Here is a 13,441-nt window from a genome sequence, read left to right on the forward strand (position 1 = left end):
AAAGTTACTACTTTTTTTTGCCATTCAAGATAAAAATAAAAATAAACACTTTCTCTTTTTATTGGTTACTACATTTTCTTTCCAATTCAAAATATAAAAATATCTTTTTTTTTTACACATAAAACCAAAAAAAAAAAAAAAACTAAACGCTTAGTATATATACTAAAAAACACAACAGTTCTAAGCCATTGTATAAAAAAATAAAAATAGGGTTTCAAACTCTCTTCATTTAGGAGAAGCTTCCCCTTCAGAAGAGTTGTGCCTACTAGTTAAATTTTCACCTTTAAGGATTAAGGTATATTTTTTCTCCCTCTTCACTCCAGTTCTATTCAACAAATTTTGATTTCATTATTTAACATTTTTACTTTGATTGATTTTGTTGTTCTCTATTATGTTTCATTGGTGTTTTTATTGTCTACAAGATTATGATTATCATTGGTGAACTACAACCATGTACTTGTATCTAGTACTTCAAAGTTTACTTTAACTTTTACCATCAACATGGTTTTAGTGTATGTTTGGATCTTTATAGCACTAACGCTTCAAATTGATGGTGTGTTTAGTTTCAGTGTATGTATGTTTGGATCTATGAAGCACGGACGTGTTAGATTGAAGGCTTTTTTGGTTTAGTGTATGTATGTTTGGATCTATGTAGCACTAACGCTTTAGATTAAAAACATTGATATATGTGATTTTGCTTGGTTTAAGTGTATGTATGTTTACATTTATATTATTACAATTGTCCACTCATCAATTTTTAGTGTCTTGTTTGGTGTCAGTGCTAATGCTTCATAGGTTTTGATGGATAGTGTGTTTGGTAAAATCCAACTACACTATTATTTTGTTGAAATTATAAAAATGTAATTTTTATCAAAATCTCAATGGCCAAAGGCGGTTTCATTAAACTGACTGCCAATATGCACTTATTGATTACAATAAGTCTGCTTATACAAGAACTTAAGTCTGTATAATTCAATTTGTTTTATTTGTATTATAGGTGATGTGATTACTAGAACAACTGCAAATAGAATTCACCATTCTGATATCTTTGAAGGGTTGTCTGGTGTTCATTGTTGGACTGGGCATACATTTGTTCTTGTTTTCTAAAACACGTGTTGTGTTTGTGACTCACACTAGCTTTAAGCAAAGTGGTGGGTGATTGTGCTTTTCTTGTATTAACTGGTCTGAAAATTTGAAACGTTTTAATAGCTGTCTCAAACATTGTCTTGAATGTTTAAAGTTTCATGCATAAGATTATTCTTGTATATCTAATGAGAAGTGGAGAAATATAATATAATTAGTTATCATTATTGTCTAGATAGTTTATGATAGAATGAATGTAAGTTTGGATTTCATTGTTTAAAAAGTGAACATCATTGTAACATAATCTAATTTTTATATTACTTAGTTTGGTCATGGTTTCAGAACATATATTTCAAATGGCAATAATAAAAGATATGGAAATTTTGAATTTAGGAAACTATGTGTTGCTTTCTTGTCAATGGCCATGTATTATGTATGGCATTGAATGACATTGCATAATAGATTCGAACTACATATTTTATCAAACTATGACACAGACTATAAATTTATAGACTTTGTATTATTGTCATTATGAGTGCGGCTTTTCATTATATAGTGAATGACAGATTTAATCTTCATTGCATTGGATGATTATAGGAAACTTATATATGGCATGTTCTAGACAAACCCTTATATATTCATTAGTAGAACTAAAACTAAAGTAATCTTTGAAGATGTGAAAAGAAAATATGTAAGAAACAGATGATGAGAACATATTTTGTTATGATTATCTACTGTAGGTTTCTCAAAGTATTTTATGGATAGTTTTGTTTTGTATTATTCAAGTGTCGTTACTCATGACTCAATATGGAGTAATTATGTTGTATTATAGAGTCATTTTAAAAGTTCAAATATAGTCATAATAGTGATTTTACTTGTAAGCAATAAAATCCCTATTCAAGATTATGAGTACATAATATATGGAATAGAGAGCATGTACTTCTCAAAACAGTTTATAAATCTCAAATATATTTAAATTCCTTTGAATTGGGATTTGAACATAAATATTTCTATCAATTCTTCAAATTCAACTTTGTGTACATTAGTGGGGAATTCAAAAGATTGTAAATTACTACAATATGATACATGCATTTTCTGATGGTTGATATATTATGCTAATATAAGTTCTAATAAGAACAAATTGATGGTGTTTAAATTTGTCTTTGTGACATTTCAGGATAATGTCAAAAGTATGGTTGAAAAGATTCTTGAAGATGGCTTGAAAGATTACAAGATTTGTATAGAACTAATATCAATAGTACAAGCTTCTAAATTATCTCTGGTCAGACTATTTACTTGAATTTTCTTATGTTTCATCACTCTTTCTATCTATCTATATATCTATCTCTATATATTATATGTATATGTGGGTGGGTGGGTGTGTGTGTGTGGTGTTTTAGTGTTATTTATCTTTGATAATAATTTTATCAATGTTTGTAAGAAATATCTAGTCTAGTAATTAAAGGTAACACAAATCATGTACTACCTATGTTCTTTATTATATGAGACAATTCACTTTTTAGGTTCATTGAATAACTAATATATTTAGTCTATATTATAGACCACACACACCAGTTATTCAATGAACCTAAAAATTATATTGTCTCCTATAATAAGGAACAAAGGTATTATTGTCCAACAAAGTGTAAAAGATTATTTTTAATTAGTAATATATTGCAAATAATTTACGATATTCGGTGATAATGTCTCAAAGTAGCAACCATCACTTCCACCTTTAGAAGCTTTAAATGTCAAAATAGGTTGTAAAGAAAGTAGATTTGAAGATAGACATGATTATATTGTTGTCAATTCTAAAACTCAACAAGCGTCAATCGCAAATATGAAGGGATTTTAGAGAGGTTTTTCAAAATTTTATAATCCTCTTAGCGGATGAAATCCCATTGAAAACGGATCTTGATTAAATCATTAATCACAAATCAAACAGAAACTTAAACACTTTAAGATTCATGTGTTTACCTCTTGAAGAGCAGAATCTTTGGAGAAGAAATATTTCTGATCACAAGCAAAGCAAAGTAGTGATGTCTCTACTCAGCCCACACGAACAGAACTTCTCCGATGACCGGTGCTAGCCAATTCCAACGGAGATTCAGAGAGACTAGGTTTAGAGAGCGGCGACTAGAGTTTCTAACTTTTAGAATTAGGTTAAGTGTTTCAACCAAAAGTTAGTAATGCTTCAACACAAGTGTTTTATTTATAGAACCACTTGTGTGGTCAGCAAACCAAGCATTTAACACACTGTACCTTACGGTGGACCGCGTTTCTCTATTTTTCGTAAATTAAATAATAATTCATATTTAATTATTTAATTACTAATAAGTCTCACTTATTTATTTTATAAATAAGTCTTACTTATTTATTTCTCTCATTTATCTGTCCTCTGTGTGTGACCCTATAGGTTCCCGTAACGTTGACAATAATATTAAATCACATATTTAATACTATAAACAGTGAGCGGTATCTAGCAACGCATCACTGCTACCCAAGTGATGAGAATGTCATGTGATCTGACGAAACCTTTCTGTGATAATGATCATGTGTATAATTACCCTTTTGCCCTTATGTCTATATTGAACACAAGGCATAGACTGTGTGTCATCCTTGTCTAGTTCAATATTGGGTCCGTAGACATTTCTCTTGATATGTATGAGGGGCAAATTCCATCTAGGTCACTCATGTCCCTCAACATGATTCATGGATTACCCATCAACCAACTTTATAGTCATCCTGTTACGGACAACGTTTGAATGGTGACAAAGCACTCGACTCCAACATCTAGGGTACATAGTGGTTTCAGGTCGAAGGGTGGAATACACCACTATCATTATGAGAATATCTTATGACACTTTTCATAACTTTTACTATGTAGTATTCTCATGGCGGGTCAATCCAATATAAATATTACTCCTAATATTTATATCTATGTGAAGACTTGATAACTCTTTATCCATGATCTGTGAGATGTAATCATCAGTCTATCCACATAATAGTCTCTATACTTTAATGATATCCCACTTCTCAATAAAGGTTGACTACGGATACTTTAAGAATAGTTTCCTTATGTTTAACGGGGTCTCACAATTAAGTTATACTTAATGTTTCATTAAACAGACTAACTATTCTAGGGACTTTATTATTTTGAAACAAAACAAAATGAATAAAGAAATGTCTTATTATTTATATACTCACAATATATATTTATATCAATATCAAGATACAAAGCCAAACCCAATCAATATAGATTGGCTATTAGGGCTTACTCCAATACACACCGTGTAATTAAAGGTAACACAAATCATGTACTACCTATGTTCTTTATTATATGAGACAATTCACTTTTTAGGTTCATTGAATAACTAATATATTTAGTCTATATTATAGACCACACGCACCAGTTATTCAATGAACCTAAAAATTATATTGTCTCCTATAATAAGGAACAAAGGTATTATTGTCCAACAAAGTGTAAAAGATTATTTTTAATTAGTAATATATTGCAAATAATTTACGATATTCGGTGATAATGTCTCAAAGTAGCAACCATCACTTCCACCTTTAGAAGCTTTAAATGTCAAAATAGGTTGTAAAGAAAGTAGATTTGAAGATAGACATGATTATATTGTTGTCAATTCTAAAACTCAACAAGCGTCAATCGCAAATATTATTCCCACAAGAAGAGATTTCAAGACCAATGATGTTATTGATTTGATTGGTGAGAATTTTATTTATTCGACTAATGAAAATATTATTGATTTGACCGTGATAATTCTAGGTATTAGACCAATGGCAGTGTTACTGATCTGACCATTGATGATGGTTATGTGCTAATTAGTGATGATAAGAATGAAGTTATTGTCACAGTTTTTAAAAGAATAGGTAACTTCCAAGATAAATATCTCCTATAGCTAATGATCTTAGAAAATACATATCCTTCCAACAACTCCGTCAATATCTTCATTCTTATCATCACTAACTAGTATAATCATCATCATTGGTCAGATCAATATCATTGTGATTGGTCCGATCAATAAAATTGTGACTAGTCAAATCAATAACATTGTCAGTGGTCAAATAAATAAAATGATAATTGGTCAAATCAATAACGTCATTGGTATTGATATTTGTTCTTGTGGGAATAATAATTGCAATTGAAACTTGTTGAGTTTTTGAATTAACAACGATATCATTGTGACGGTCATCACATTTACTTTTATTACAAGCTATTTGGTCAATTGGAGCTTCTAAAGGTGGAAGTGACAGTTGCTTTTCTAAGACATTGTTCCCGAGTCAAGAATAAAAGATTTGTTAAGATGTTGAGCTTCTAAAGGTGGAAGTAACAGTTGTTTTTCTAATCTAAATTCACCGTTTTAACATGAATTAATCATTATCAAACTGTGGAAATGAAAGTGGAGGGTTTGATAATTGTTAATCCATCATCTCAAATATCAATTGATAAAACGAAAGTGAAGTTTTGATATTCGAACAAGTGAATTTAGACAAGGATTGCAAAGGTAGCGAAATAGTCTTTGCAATCCTTGAGACATATAAGTTTCGAACTTCAAGGATTCTAATAGTAATCAAGTCAACGAAATAGGCTTGATTGCAAGAGGAACATAAGAGAAACTTTAGAAGTTAGGTCTAACATAAGCTTCTCGGTTTAATAGTTTGGTTTGTGAAGGATTTGTCGTTGGGATGAACCAATAATCCCAAGACTTTTTTTTTATTTTTATTTTCTTCGAATTAAAAATCCAAACTTTTTAACCTTTGAAACTTTCATCTAATCATTATTAAAAGTTGATTGAATTCATAACTCTCTATCGGAACGATACTCTTTTATTACTACACCGGTAGAACCGTACACTTGCAGTTTTATCCCATCACATGTAAAACTTAAAAAAAAAAAAACACACACATAGCAAAAAATAGTACATTTAAATTGGCACACATATTTTTAATTTAAGACATAACACACATGTAAAATTTAAAAAAAAAACACATAACAAAAGTATTACATTTAAATTGGCACGCATGTATTTTTAATTTAAGACATAACACATGTAAAACTTAAAAAAAAAAAAAAAAAAAAAAAAAAAAAAAAAACATAACAAAATTAAAACATTTAAATTGTGTTGCATATGACAATTTTAGACAATTAAAAATAACACTTACGTTATTAGAATTATACCAAAGCAAAAATGCCACATGGTTGGCATAAGAGTGCAGTAGAGATGTATCTTCCGGTCCTCCAGGAAAGGGAGGCTGCAAAGGTAATGCCGATGGGGCAGCCGCTGCTGCAATGTCGTCCTAGTCCATCACAGGCACAACATCATTCGGAATATGTTGCTGGTCATAACCACCATCATGGTGTACCTGATCCTGATAATTCAGGTACTCCACCTGGGTCGGGCCAACCACCTGTGACTCTTCAGGATGTGTAGCTTGACAAGTCTAAAAAGCCCGAGAAGTCCCTGAACCATCCCCCTCCGACCTCTTCCCATCTTCGGTATATGTGTGTTTTTCCTCTCTCTCCTTTCGGTGGCTTTGTGTCATAGCACGCCTACCACCAATCATCTTAGATGGATCAATGGGTTGCCCCTGGTCCTGATCAGACATATCTACACAAAAATTAAAAAATTCACATCATTTCCATAACCTAATCAAACACATTAAACCTAAACTGAACATAAACATTCACATTAAACCTAAACCAAACATAAACATAAACATAATCAAACACATTAAAAGTACAATGAACATCATTTCCATAACCTAAAACTAGTCCATATCATCATCATTACAATATAATTTATGCGCATCACTAACTAAATAATCAATAATCAATATACACTTTATCAAACTATCATTAACATCCTCTCCATCATTTCCATAACCTAAACTAACTAAATAATCAATATAATTTTCATTGATGCATTTTATCAAATACTTTGTGTGCAAAGTATCAAACATATTCAAATTGTGTTCATTTGGCACCATTCAAAACCACATTATACTCTAACATCATTCAAACATAAATTAAAACAACTACATTAAATTATAAATTACATGCAATCATCAAAATTTTAAATCCTACGGGTCTGTTTGGTAAGACATCTCAATGAGCTTATAGCTTATAAGCTCGTCTGACAAAAAAAAGCTCTGTTTGGTAATGCTTTTTCACCATGAACTTATAGCTTATTTCACGAGCTTATAAGCTATTTTTCAGAAGCTATTTCAAGTAGCGTTTGAGCTTATAGCTTCTCAAAATTCCTTCCATTTTTACCCTTAATATTTTATCTAAAATCCATTTTTATCCTTTATAATTTATTATAATTTAACTAATAGATATAATTACCTTATAAATATCCATTGCCTTCCTTTGTTGTAATAATAGATATAATTATGTTTTTATGCAACTGCAGTATACCTACATCATAATATATATATATATATATATATTTTTCATAAATAAAAATGATCATTGCCTTCCGTTTAAATAAAAAAAAAATCATGAATTACGTTATAATTTTTTATAAAAAGCGCAAAAATCCTTCAAAAAAAAATAAAAAGGGCAAAGAGAAATAGTGACGTTTAAATTCTTTTGGTTAGGCTTACATTATTTTTATTACTTAAATTCACTAAACTCGTTATATTTTATTACCATACTTTTTTTTTTACGTCCAAATCTTGTACTCTTTATATTTTGTTTTCTCAGTAGATACTCTTTATATTTTTCTAAAGATAATGCATAAAAAATATATTAAATTAATAAATTATAAATACTTAAATATTAATGAATATAAATTTTAATATGAAATAAGAATGTCCTTTAGTGTCATTTTACATTTATAAGTCAGTTGAACCGCTAATTTTACCAAACACTTCAACTAGTTTATCAGCTATAAGTCATCAGCTATAAGCTATCAGTCATCAGCTATAATCCATCAGCTAGCTTATAAGCTATCCACTATTTCTACCAAACAAAGCCTACATCAACCCTACCCAAATGCACACTACAATTTTTTTTTTTTTAAAAAAACTACACATGATTAAAAATGAGTCAAGGTACTTACTTGTGATTAAATGGAGATGATTAACTTATTTTGCTCCAAAATTGAATTGAAGGAATTGAAGATGTTTTGGGAAGTTTTTGAACAAATGAAGGAAATTGGAAAACTGAGTTTTTGTTTCTGCATATGTTCAGCACGCATCGGCAGTTAACTATCGAAGTTTCCTCGGCAGTTAACTGCAACCGGTTCTATTTTTCTTAGTAGTTAACTATCGAAGGGTATTTTAGTATTTTACATGTGTTTTTCAACCTTCTTGATATGTGTGTATACAACAATTTTCTAGAAAGAAACGTTCCAAAAAGAAGGGACGGACATCCTATTTGAAGCCCAAAGTACATAGGCCCACCATTTTCCTAATATAAAGCTAAACTCATATCTTTTTATATTATAAAAAAAAAAAAAAAAACCAAAATACAACCCAAGACAAACCATCGACACAGACATGCTATATCAAGAAAATAAAATGCAACGCTGCCACCTTGCTATTGCATGAGAAACAAGATCTCTGAAATCAACTCGTTGGGAAACGTACCGGAGTTTTTTATCACCGTCGGAAAACGCGCACGTACAGGTTTTTTTCTTTCTTTTTCTTGATTTTTGGATTTTGCTACCTTTGTAGCGCGTGAGAATGGATTCCAGCGCGTTTCGCCGTCGCGATTACCGCAGCTGCAAAAGTGAATTGCGTTGTAGCAGTTCTCTGCAAAAGTGAATTGTGTTGCAGTAGATCTCACCTTGCGTGGTGATTTAGAGGTGTTATGGATCAGGATCTAATACCTTTAAGACGGAAAATGCATGTGTTTGCGGTTTTGGATCCACTATCTTTAAGACGGAAAATGAGTTTTGTATCTTTCTCTCTTTCTATTATATTGCTCTTTTTTTGTTTTATTTATCGTTTCTCTTTCATCTTTTACTTTCTTATAAAACCATAAAAATACTATAAAATAGTTAAATTTTCCGTCATCAAAGTCACTCAATCCTTTCAATTGTTCAAGTCTAGATTCATCATACATCTACATAAATTAAAAACCACCCATATATTATTGGATGTCTTTCATAGTTTTGGTTTTGGATAAATCATTTTCATGAGATTCATTTTTCGAAATGGATCCAAATCACATATACATGTTTGAATACTTATTTTTTAATATATTATTTATTGGTTTCTATTTTTAAATATTTTAATAATATTTGTTAATTTAAAACTTGATTGCACTTTTGCCTTTTTTATATTCACACTCAAGAATAGTATTTGTTATGTGTCGTAAAAGTATTTGTCATGTAGATGAGAGTTGTTCTGGTACTCCAACTCGCGCAGGTTTTGGGGGGTTATTCAAAATAGTGCCGGTTTTTACCTCTCTGGCTTCTCCGGTTTCATTGCAGACTCTACTGATATTTTGCTCGCTAAGCTCACCACAATTCACCGGGCTTTTCTCATAGCTTCAGACATGGGATTTGAAGAAATGGCTTGCTACTCTGACTCTCTTCTCTCCATCAATCTCATTACAGGTCAAGCTTCAAAGTACCATGCCTATGCCGTTTTAATTCAAGATATAAAGGACCTCTTATCTTCGCACAATTTCTCTATCCAACATTGCCTCAGAGAAGGAAAACAATGCGCTGATTTCATGGCAAAATTAGGAGCTTCTTCTAACGATGTGTGCTTAATCCACTCATCTCCTCCTCAAGACCTTCCCGATTTACTTAGGAATGATGCTATAGGAACTTGCTTTCCTAGAGCCTAGGATTTCTGTTTTCCTTTTGTTTCCTTCTGTTTTTTTTTTTCTTTTTTCTGTTTTTGATGAACCTTGTCACCAAAAAAAAAAAAGTGTTGGACATCGCTACATACATAATTCTAATTCTAAAGGTGTTCGTGTTTCGCAATGAATGTAATTTAATGAACATGAATTGTCAGACATTTTTTTTTATCATTGTGGGAATCTCCAATTGTTAAGACACTTGCTCTTCTTTTACATGTACCTCATGAATTTCCTTACATTTTTTTTTTTGTTTTTTAAATTTGAATTGATTTTCCAACAATTTTACAAACATCATTATGGTTTCATGGTAGACATATAAGAAATCATTTGGTTGATGGTTTGATTCATGACTTATATGTATGGATTTATTACAATCGTCAATTCCGCACATTCAAGTAGTCACCATGTTTTTAGTCATGGGATTTACTTGAGCTACCTCTTGTAACTATGTGTAGGGTCTTGCTAACTTCTACCGTCAAACGTTGAAATTTTGCATTGAAAACAATTTTGGGACTTTTAAAGTTTAAAAACACAACTTTTGAGATAAAAGTATTACTTCCCTTGTCTCAAATTAGCTGTCATCTATTCTATTCTTCGTTATCTCAAATTATTTGTCATTTTTATAGTACCGATACAATATGTAATATTCATTTCTGCTAACATACATACTCTTGTTTATTACATTTCAATCATATAGTTATTCCATTAACTATAATTAATAAGAGTTAAGAGTATTTTAGTAAATTTTTGTCACCCAATAAGTTTCAATGGTATATTTCTTCACAAAAAGAATGTTTCCATAGTATATTAAGCACCATCATATTCATTAACATGAGGGATATAAAAACTCTTAAAATTTGTGGTTGAGCTTAACACAATCCCACAAAACTGGTTTGTGAGATGAGGATTGCCCTCAATCATAAGCACATGTTCATGTCATCTCTTCTCTGATGTAAGACTCTTTAACACACCACTTCACGTTCAATATTATTAGATTTGGTGCATGGATATAAATGGTAGGTGATCCAATAACGGAAAATTGAAAGTAGGCGGCTCAATGGATGGAGGAGGCTCTGATACTATATTAGAAATTGTGGTTGGACTTAACATAAAAAAAAGGGCAACCCGGTGCACTAGAGCTCCCGCATATGCAGGGTCCGGGAAGGGGTTCCGCCATTTGGTGTATTGTACGCAGTCTTACCCTGTTTTACACAAGAGACTGTTTTCAGGACTTGAACCCGTGACCTTTCAGTCACATGACAACAACTTTACCAGTTGCGCCAAAGTTACCCCTCTGTGGTTGGACTTAACATAACCCTACAAAATCGGTTTGAGGCTAGAATTGTCCCTACTCTTGGAATTTGTGATTGAGCTCCTGGCGGAGCCAGGTTTTAAAGCCCAGGCAAAAAAAAGTTGCAACACATTTATAAAGGTTTACATAAGAAATTGCAAGCAAATAATAAAAAAATCTAAAGAGATTGCCCAATTTATAGAGGTTTATATAAGAAATTCATAGGGATTTACATAAGAAATTGCAAAAAATTGGACCGGAGCCCGGGTGAGTGCTCGGGGTCGCCGGGCCATAGAACCGCCCATGATTGAGCTTAACACAACCCTTCAAAACCGGTTTGTGCGGTGATGGTTGCTCTCACGCACAAGCATATGTTCATGTCATCTTTTATCTGATGCAAAAATCTTTCAACACACCCATTTACGCTCAATACTATTGAATTTGGTGCATGGATATAGATGGTAGATGGTAGGTGACCCGATAGCGGAAAATGGAAAGTAGGTGGCTCGATGGATGGAGGAGGCTCTGGTACTATATTAGAAATCGTGGTTGGACTTAACAAAACTACTTTTGTCATGTCATCTTTTATCTGATGTGAGACTTATTAACACAACCTCATGCCCAGGAATGCACATCTGGAGCGTGAATATCAATAGTGGCTGGCCCGATATTGGAAATCCGATAGCAGGTTCGAAATTATGGTTGGCCTAACACATTCCACAAAACAGGCTTGTGAAGTGAGAATTGCCTCCTTATAAACACATGTTCAGAGCATCTTTTATCTCATGTGAGACTTTTTAACACACCCTTTCATGTCCGGCATTGATACTAATGGTGTGTTTCGTTTGCAAAACAGCAAGTACTATACAATACAGTACAAGACAGAACAACACAACACTAGGGCTGACAATGAACCGAACCAACTCGACAATAGTTCGGAACTCGATTCGATAATTAACTCATTGAACTTGGTTCATGAACCAAATGAGCTGAACTTGAGCGGAAAATTAAGTTCGTTAAATAAATGAGCCGAACTTGAGCTGTATATAGTTCGACTCGATTGGTTCATGAGCTGACTCGATAAAACATACACATATATATTTAATTTATTAGAAGCTTCCTCTTATACTAAAATCATATGTATACTCTTCACCAAAAAAAAATCATATGTATACTAATTATAAGAAAAGAGATAAAAAAATAAACTAATGATAAACTAGCGCAAGCTTAGGCTTTTAACCACACATATATATACTATATTTTGTCCCACATCGGTAAGTTTACACACGCCAGTGAGGTCGGGTAGTTATAAATAGAAGCACATTAGTCTGGACAACACAACAGTATAAGGTGCGCATGCTCTTTTCCTGGGTGGAGAGGCCAAACAGTTTAATATTATTTTGTTTATTTGAAAAATAAATTAAAAGGTCAAGATATACACTATTTTGACAAAAAGAAAAAAAACTTTTGAATTATGTTACTCGAACCTTACGAGCCGAACCGAGTTGTTCGTGAACTTTAAATGAGCTGAACTCGAGTCAAGAAAATGGTTCGTATCGAACTCGAGTTTCGAGCCGAGTCAATTCTTACCGAGTCGAGTCGAACTCAGATGGATTCGACTCGACTCGACTCATTTCTAGCCCTACACCAACACAAGGTAGAACAGTACGGGACAAATCTTTATGGCATTGAATAATTTTTTGTTTTATACGATTTTTGAGGCACGAAATGTTATTTTGGTATTTTTGACAATCTGTACATGGGACATAAAGTTGTGTTGTGGTTTGGTAAGGGACAAAAATATCAGTTTTTGTCTTGTCCCTTGCCTCCAGTTTGTCCTGTACCTGAAACAGTTTTACAAATCAAACACTGGACAACTGAAGTTGTTTTATCCTGACCTTCATTTTTTAGCAAATCAAACGCACCCTAAATGATAGATGGTTTGTTAGCGGAAATCTAGTAGCAGGTGACACAATGGATCTTGGAGGAGGCTTCGATACTATATTAGAATCTGTAGTTGGGCTTAACACAACCCCATAAAATTAGTTTGTGAGGCGAAGATTGCTCCCACTTATAAACACATGTTCAGACAATCTTTTATCAAATGTGAGACTCTTTAACAAACACATGTTTTCATATTTTTATAAGCTTTATTTGTGAAAAACCTTTGGAGAACTAAGTGATGATATAGTACTCTTTGAATTACTTATTTTACCCATTTGATA

This window comes from Medicago truncatula, chromosome 4 (genome assembly GCF_003473485.1).
Source record: "Medicago truncatula cultivar Jemalong A17 chromosome 4, MtrunA17r5.0-ANR, whole genome shotgun sequence".
NCBI lineage: Eukaryota > Viridiplantae > Streptophyta > Magnoliopsida > Fabales > Fabaceae > Medicago > Medicago truncatula.